This window comes from Aedes aegypti, chromosome 1, assembly GCF_002204515.2.
Source record: "Aedes aegypti strain LVP_AGWG chromosome 1, AaegL5.0 Primary Assembly, whole genome shotgun sequence".
NCBI classification, from domain to species: domain Eukaryota; kingdom Metazoa; phylum Arthropoda; class Insecta; order Diptera; family Culicidae; genus Aedes; species Aedes aegypti.
The window spans coordinates 87,555,476-87,564,365 of record NC_035107.1 but is presented as its reverse complement, the minus strand read 5'-3'; positions in this window follow the sequence as shown (position 1 = coordinate 87,564,365).

Below are 8,890 nucleotides of genomic sequence, written 5' to 3'. Positions count from 1 at the left end.
CACTGACCAAAATTATAAAAAAAATTTCATGCAAACCAAATTTTACGGCAAGTGAAAGCTTGGGAGGGAAACCGATAACTGTCACTGTGAGCCTTGATCTTAAACATTGAACAAACATGATAAAAGCGCGTAATTGATCTAAAACATATATTTGCATTTTATCGATGGTGACAACAATCGAATGGGAATCTATTCATGCTTTTTCAAAAGTATTGTCAAGAGGGAAACTTTAGTATCTGTTTTTTTTTTCCAAAAAAAGTGAAAATTGAATTGCTTTTTTTTATTTTTCTCTAAAAAGTTCTGAGGTACATAAGAAAACCTTGCAATTTTCATCAAGTCTGCCTTGATTGTCGTTGACAAGTTGGAGTTATCTTGCAGTTTGAAAAAACTTTGTTGAAAGCTATTCTTGTTACAAAACAATCGATATTTGATGTTTTATTCAGCAAACTCTTGCTTTTTTAACATCTGGACGGGGTTGGTGGTCTGATGGCCAACGCTTCTGCTTCATATGCAGAAAGTCATGGGTTCAATCCCAGGCCCGCCCCTTTCCTCGTACTTTGTAGTTTGTATATCTCTCACTTGCTTCTATCTTCCATTCTAAATCTATCACACTCTAATTCATAGCACTATTTGTTCATAGCAAACACTTCAACCAGAGACGGACAAGAAACCGTTTCCCTAACGCTTCCATTCTTCCATGCGCATGCCTTTCCTTACGCCTGATACATAGGCAGTCTGCTAAACACAAAAGCAAACCCCTCTGCCATGCCTTTCCCTCAATCTATACACTCCCGCATGAACTGGCTTAGATGCAGTGGTATATATGGTCTACGTAGGAGCCAGTATAATGCATCATCAATTCCTCCCCCTTCCCCACATTGGTCTGCATTCTGACGTGGCAGGCACCATTGTCGCTAAAAATAGAAGATCACCAGCACACGGTGTGCTGAAACACACATATTATCGAACTTGAATAAACCTCCGATCTTTTTTCAATAAAAGTTAGCCTTGGTAGTCAAAAAACGTTTGCGGCATATTAAAAAATCTTTCATCGGCAAAAATTTGAAAAAAGTCGATTTTTGTATTCTTGCCCTTTCTCCATATAAGGGTTTATAGGAGAATATTAGAGTTAAACGAATTTTTATGATTTTTTAACGGTTAACGACCAATTTGACGTATATTGAACACGAATGAATTATCAGATGTTTAAAATTGAGCATCATTTCCTACGCACACTCATACAATATGACCAGCCCATGGTGGTATGCCGCATTTTATCTAATAAAAAATCACTATTCATTTCTGGATAGCTAGCTATTCATACGAACACTGTATTCGTCATTCTGGAAAAACGTTCCAACTTGGACATAGACTGTGAGCTTATGCAAGTTTTTCCATCAGGTGTCTATATTGTTTTTCTACCTAGAGTTTTCCAATCAGAATAGGAAATCCCTGAAATGGATACACATAGGCTACATATTCATGTACTGTAAAAGCACCGGTTTTGGCCAGCCTAAGAGAAAATGTCAATACAAATTATATTGGAAGCCCTATTTCTACTACGAATATGTCAAATGCAGGCTTCCAATTCATATAATGTATGTATAATATTCGACATGAGTTAAAACCACTTTTTTTCGCTTTGAAAATCTCGTTGGTATATATAGGCCACCCGAACCAGTTTCGTTCAGAGATTTAGTTTTGGTTTCTAAATTGGCCAAACTCATTGATTTCTTTTGAGAGTAGCCAAATTAGGAGTACCCTGGCCAAATTAGGTGTATGGGAGTTAAAATCATAAGGGAAATGAATTGTGTATCTTATGTTTTGAATCAATTCTGACGAATAAATGAGTGTATCTATATCATGTCAATGTGATCTACTGAACACAAAAGGTTACATGCTGATTGGCTTTGTAAAATGGTGTATTATGGCTACAACTGGCGTATGACCAAAATCGGCGCTTCTACCATACACGCAAAAGTCTTGAAAGATAATTCAATTTAACATGGTTTACAGTGAATAGCTTATACAGTCTTAATATGGTTTCAAGACCATCATGAAGTTTTGCGCGTTCAATAATCTGCTCTCATATTTCGCATTGCGCACAGTAGAGCGTGATCGTTTGTCATAAAATGAAGAATAATGCGGCGTTGATAGCAAATCGGTCCAACGTAATCTCGCACTTTGATTAACGACCTCACACTCATGGACGGCACATTGTTGTGTTGAAAAGCAGGCTCAACAATTTCATTAACTATTATAATCAACTCTCCCTTACTTTATATTTCGTATCTCGAGTTTGAGAACCATGGTGAAATTTAGATTTTATGGCTACCCGATGGTCCTTTCGATTGTATATGTACTGGTTTTGTGTTCTGTAACTCGGTACCTCACTTAATGGATGACTCTCTTAATATCGAGGTTGGAGAATTGAGTGTAACATGAAGACATAAATTTTAGTATTTAGTCTTAGATAGGTGAATGGAACTAAGCATACAATGGTGTGAGGTTCTATAAACCTTTACAACGAGCGGCTACAAGATTTCAATACAATTCTGAATAAAAACTTTACAAATATCGCATTATATTATTACACTTACATGAAATGTAAGGTATTTAGAGATTTTTTGTTTTGAAATTCTAATTTTTCTGCATTAAACCCTCATATATTCTGTATATGTAAAGATATTTTTCAATATTTGTATAAGCTCTAGATTTTAATGTAGACACTCTGCGTATAAATCTTCCTCTATCTTTCACTCTTTCAAAATAATTGTGAACAACAATGCAAGAAGGAGTAAAAAATGCCGTATAAAATCAAAACAGAGCAGTGCCCTATGTGTTTGTATATCTGTTTATGTTTATGGTTGTATGTAATTGTTTAATTTTATTGGCTTGCAATCATCTTAAGAAAGCTTCATGTTTATTAATATTTTCCAATGATTCCAATTATGCAGTAGAATTGGGAACAAGGATTAAATCAGGCCTGCCCGAAGTCGCGCACTCGACATTGAAGAAGTCTGTAAGTGGCAGAAGAAATAAGCCAATCTGTCAAGATAAGCATTATATTAGAGTTTAAAGGTAGTTGCTCGTCTTACTAGTGATTTTTAGTATTTTCATTGAAGGTAATAATTGTTGTGGTCGGATTATTATTGCAAACGGATCAACTATTTATGTTAAAATAAACCAAAAAAGTTAGGCCGGCCTGGATTAGATTGATGAGTTGTAGTGTGTTTATTTTAAATTTATAAAAGGTTATGTCAATAAGTGAAGTCGTTATAAAACGGCATACTACCATGGGCTGGTCATATCATATGAGTGTGCGTAGGAAATGATGCTCAATTTAAAACATCTGATAATTCATTCGTGTTCAATGTACGTCAAATTGCCCAAGCAGCACAGTTTGTTTCAACTCAAGAATAAAATTATCTCTTGAAACTAATCAGAGTTGTCAATTGTTGAAATATGACTTACAATTGCACTCAATAGCAACGCAAAAAGCGCAAGAGGCGGAGTTTGTTTGCAACATATTTGAGTAATATCGAAATCGCCAATTTGTTGCAAAATACTTAAGAGAAAAAAATGAAAACAAAAATATGAACGAGAATCGAACTTCCGACCTCAAAATCACCAATCTTCTTCTCTACTCACTGCCGTACCAGCTCTTCGAACAATTGCTTCGCCAATGCACTATAAAAGCGATTACATGGGCCATTAATCAAAGCTTGTTGCTTATAACTTGACTGCACCCTTCAGAATACAAGTTCATTACAAGCGAAATTAGGCCACGCATGAAATTATTTAATCTTTTCTCAAAAACTTTCGCACCACGCATGAGAAACACCATTTAAACAAACAAACTGTTGCTTGACCATGTTTTCGATGTTAGATGATACGTAAGGTGCAACTCAACCATATTGCAACTGGATTGAAACAAACAAACTTCTAGCTGTCATACACGTAGTTAAGTGCAACATTCTCGCAACTGGAATGAATCTTCTTGAGCGCAGAAAATTGAATACAAGTTGCGGATGTTTTTTATGAAAGTAATTTGAAATATAACATTAAAACCGGCATTTTGGAAGAAGTTTCAAGAGTTTGTTTGAAAAGTTGCTGAAAACATCTTGATAAATTTGACTTTATTGCTATTTGCAAAGGACATTTGCAGCAAATCTTGTCGTTTCAAAAATGTTGAACGTCAAACAAGGAGTGAAATGCATGTTCATTGGAACGGCAATGAAACTTTATGAGCCTTGATATTGATATGCAACTGAACTAGAACCAGGTAAGCTACAGATGCTTTTATTGATACGCGATTGAAATCATTTTTGAAAAGTATATCTTTGGAAGAAGTTTCGCGGGCTACTTGGGTGGTCGTTAATCGTTAAAATTCATAAAACTTAGTGTAACTCTAATATTCTCCTATGAACCCTTATATCAGGCCTGCCCAACCTTTTTGGCTCTTTTTCGACATAAATGGTTGGTGCGTTCGCAAGAATAAACCAATATGAACAAAATTAGTCTCAAATGAAAGCTTCGTAGTATATCTGTCTAATCCAGGCTGAAAATTTTAAATTTATATCAAACTCTTCCCTAGCGATGCAAGCAAAGGAAAAAATCAGTCGGCCCGCGGGCCGGATCATTTTTTGGACTTAATTGCATCGGTAGCAAATAGTTTGATATAAATTTAAAATTTTCATCATGGATTAGACAGATATACTACAAAGCTTTCATTTGAGACTAATTTTGTTCATATTGGTTTATTCTTGCGCACGCATCAACCATTTATGTCGAAAAAGAGCCAAAAAGGTTGGGCAGGCCTGCCTTATATAGAGAAGGGGCAAAAATACAAAAATCGACTTTTTTCAAATTTTTGCCGATGAAAGATTTTTTAATATGCCGCAAGTTTTTTTTGACTACCATGGCTAACTTTTAGTGAAAAAAGATCAGAGGTTCATGCAAGTTCGATAATATGTGTGTTTCAGCACACCGTGCAGCACTTATACACTGAGGGTGCCTGTGAGTCCCAAGCAGTCATTCGGTTGGTTCCTTGTGTAAGTGCAGCTGATCTGGCGATACTGGAGTAGCATCCACGGGCGGCCAATCAAGCTCAAGCTCAAGCAAACTTTTGCTTTCTTAAGGAGAAGATGAATCAAAGCCAAACCTCAAATTTTCAAGAGCACGAATCTGAAGAATCGAACACCCGTTTGACCTGAAAACTTAATCGATTGGTCACCACCAGCGAGTGACCAATCGATTAAGTTTTCAGATTAAACGGATGTTTGGTTCTCCAGATCCGTGCTCTTGAAAATTTGAGGTTTGGCTTCGATTCATCTTCACCTTAACATCGTTTAACAGATTTTTGTATGTGAAAATTGGGAAATATTTGGCGTTTGAATTGATACCTTTTATCTTGGACATATTACGTTAGCGCGTTTTACACCCAGTTCCCCTATTAGGTACGCGCTGTGATGGAGGGAGCGCAGTGGAGAAATGTGTCATTGAAAGACTGAAAGCTGGTCTGGGACTCGTCACTCGAACACTGCTTTTCGGGACGACGACGACGGGAAGGATTGTCATTGTCGTCGTTTGCCACGACCAGCCAACGAACAGGACCTCGGTCAGTGTTGATGAGATAGGCGTATATGTAGAAGAGGATTTTTTTCGGGACAGGTTTTATGGAAATGACAAGATAAGGGTTGGGTTTACTACTCTGGTTGATTCCTAGAACCATTTTGGCCGGTGGAATAGACGGTGAGAGAGTACACATAAAAGTTGACCATGTTTTGTTAATCGCGAGTGCTGTTGATTTGACGTTGATGGATTTTTTATGTGAGCATTCTGTACGTGAAGGATTCGAAGATGCAGGACGATCTGGATACGATTGTCAAACTAGTTTTGTATTTTATTTTTAATTATCTTTATTCGTCCTTTATCGTTGTTATACATATCAGAAATTTGGTTAATCACATTTTCTAAGAAATGTGAAAGCCCACGGGTATATGTTGTTAACCCGTAAAGGCCTGAGTAAAAGAAAACAAAAAACTCAAACCCTCACCACTCAGCGAACATTAAGCGGGTTTCAATTATTTTTTGTCAGTATGCTCATGTATAGTTTTTAGAAGTGGCATAAGAATGCTGTGCTTTTCTGCCCCTGAAAATAGGCAAATTCCAAGTCAAAGACAGTTTCTGAAATCGGTTTCTACATTTCCGAACACCAGCTTCAAGTTCTCGTGTCGAGTTTTATGGTCATCCTCATCAAAAACGCATAACATATCTGATAAGCAATCTCACCCTTGAACTCCATCACGCATCCGATCCCATCATGGGAGTCACACAATGGCTTCGCCTATTTGTAAATCTCACATTTTTACGAGTCCATTTCAAGATCAATTTCAAAAACTGTCTACCACACATAAATATTAACATCTCCATAAAAACAGCCGCCGCCACTGCCTCGTTTTACCCCAAAGCTTCTAGTATCAGCCTTCGATGCGGTCACACTAAATCGCAGGTTTCCCATCCCATCGTTGGCGCAGTTCAACGCGGCGTGACGGCCGGGTGGCGATCCTAAATCATACGTTAATAGACTTCCCGAAAAAAAAAACGCTGGACATCATTTTCCCCGCAACAATTCATCAACAAAGACCTACTACCTACGTGGCCAGCAAAGGCACAGTGGGAGGAGAGGGATCCAAAACCGGCACTTAATTCATGAGGCTGATTGCGATTCTCAAAATCGTGCAAGAGACAATTTTATTCAATAAATACTATTATTTTTTTAAAAATGAGAGCTGCTGGGGACCCTATCTACGAATCTGTGAACCCATCGGCGTGAGAAATAATTGGCACTGGTCAACAACGAAGGCAAAACGACTAGGTTCAATGAAGAGTGCCAGAGAGTGACAGATGTGAAGAATGTCGCCAGAAGACGTATGCTTGCGGACGGTACCCAACACAATCGGGAACGGTACATGTGCAGACTAGGTTTTTGTCACTTACACCCCTTGGCTTCTGACTCCTCATTTAGAACCACAATCAAACTCATGAATCAATTACCGATTTGGATCCACTTTACCCCAATGTGCAACGGGGGCACGCGGTTCTTTGGTCCGCTGTATATGTTTATTAATGTGACCCCTTCTTCCCTTTTGCTGGCCATCACTACATCGGCCTATTTGTTATCGCACCGAAGCTATTTGTCAGAGTCTAGTTTGGGGTCACAATTTCCCACCGCGGCGGTCGTCACCATCATCATCAGGTGACCATTCCAATACCTGTCCAGTAGTAACCCGATTGAGAGCGGCGTGAGCCATGGTGGTAAATTTTTACGACCACCGCGCGCGGAAAGCAATTTTTACGACGTTTGGCATTAGCATTTCTGAGCAATGGAATTACATTTTTATGTCTGGGAAGCTGTCCAATTGGCTCCACAGAGAATTTTTCTATTGGAAAATGGTGTTCATCATCTCTATGGGTATTATTGGAATTGTAATGATCAACATTTCAAACTTTCTGGATAAACCTATTCAGATGTTTTTGATTGGAGTACCGGAAGAGTTTGTAATTTCTTGCAATACTTCAACAATATATATTCCATGTTCCATTTGTATTAGAAATAACACAATCATTTTCAAAATTTAATTTTGAATCCTCTGCAGAGGATATCACAAAAGCTAGTCCATATAGGTTCAGCATACAACATGCTCGGCCTGAGATCGAAAGCAAATTCTAAAGACAAAATTTTGGTTTTCTGTTAAAAGATGGATGCAGACATTTTATATATTTGTTACATTTAGCTTGAATACTTGAATGTGATTTTTGAAGCCCTAGATACTTAACTTCATCTGACCAATTTATTGGAACCTCTCTCATCGTGACAACATGTCTACTTGAAGGTTTCAAATAAAGAGCTTTTGGTTTAAGTTGCCATGTTGTTAGTTGAGTTCTGGAAGCATTAGGAGAAATCTTTCATTTTTGCAAGTATGAAGGAAAAATATCCAAACTTTTTTGCAATCGAATACAGATGACTCGCAGACTTCGTCCTTCGGCAGAGAGGCCTGTGTCATCCGCAAACAAGCATTTTTTACATCCTGGGGTAACTCAGGTAAGTCAGATGTGAAAATATTGGATAATATTGGCCCAAAATGCTGCCTTAAGGAATCGTGCACTTCAGGTTAATTATCAGAACTTCAGATCTGAAAGACTTCCTGTAAGAGTCTTTCAGATATGGAGTTCTGATAATTAACCTGAAGTGTACGATTTGACAGATAACTTTGAATTATTCTAACAGTGTATGTTAGAAAATGATAGTTTTTTTAATTTTACAATCAAACCTTCATGCCAAACACTGTCGAATGCTTTTTTATGGCTAGAAGAGCAAGACCAGTAGAATAGCCTTCAGATTTGTTGGAACGGATCAAATTTGTTACACGTAAAAGTCGATGAGTGGTCGAATGTCCATGGCGGAATCCGAACTGTGCATTGGCAAAATTTGATTTTTCATTTATGTGGACTAATCTGTTCAAAATGACCTTTTCAATACGTTTACTTACTTACTTACTTTAAGCTGTTTAGACGATAGCTGGAAGCTTCGACAGGATTTTTGTTCGTTTTTGAAATTGGTATAATCTTGGCATTTTTCCATTTGTCAGGAACAAATGCCAAAAGAAAACATTCGTTCACTATTTCGACCAAGAATATTAGGCTACTTTGAGGAAATTTCTTGATAAGGATGTGAAATATTTCACCATCGCCAGGGGCTTTCATATTTTTGATTTTTTTAACACTTCTTTCAAATCAGTATTCCAGGATTTTTTGAAAACGTACTCTTGAATGAGAATGCTTTTGAAGTCCTGAGGAACTTAATTTCAAATTGGACTAGTAAGTC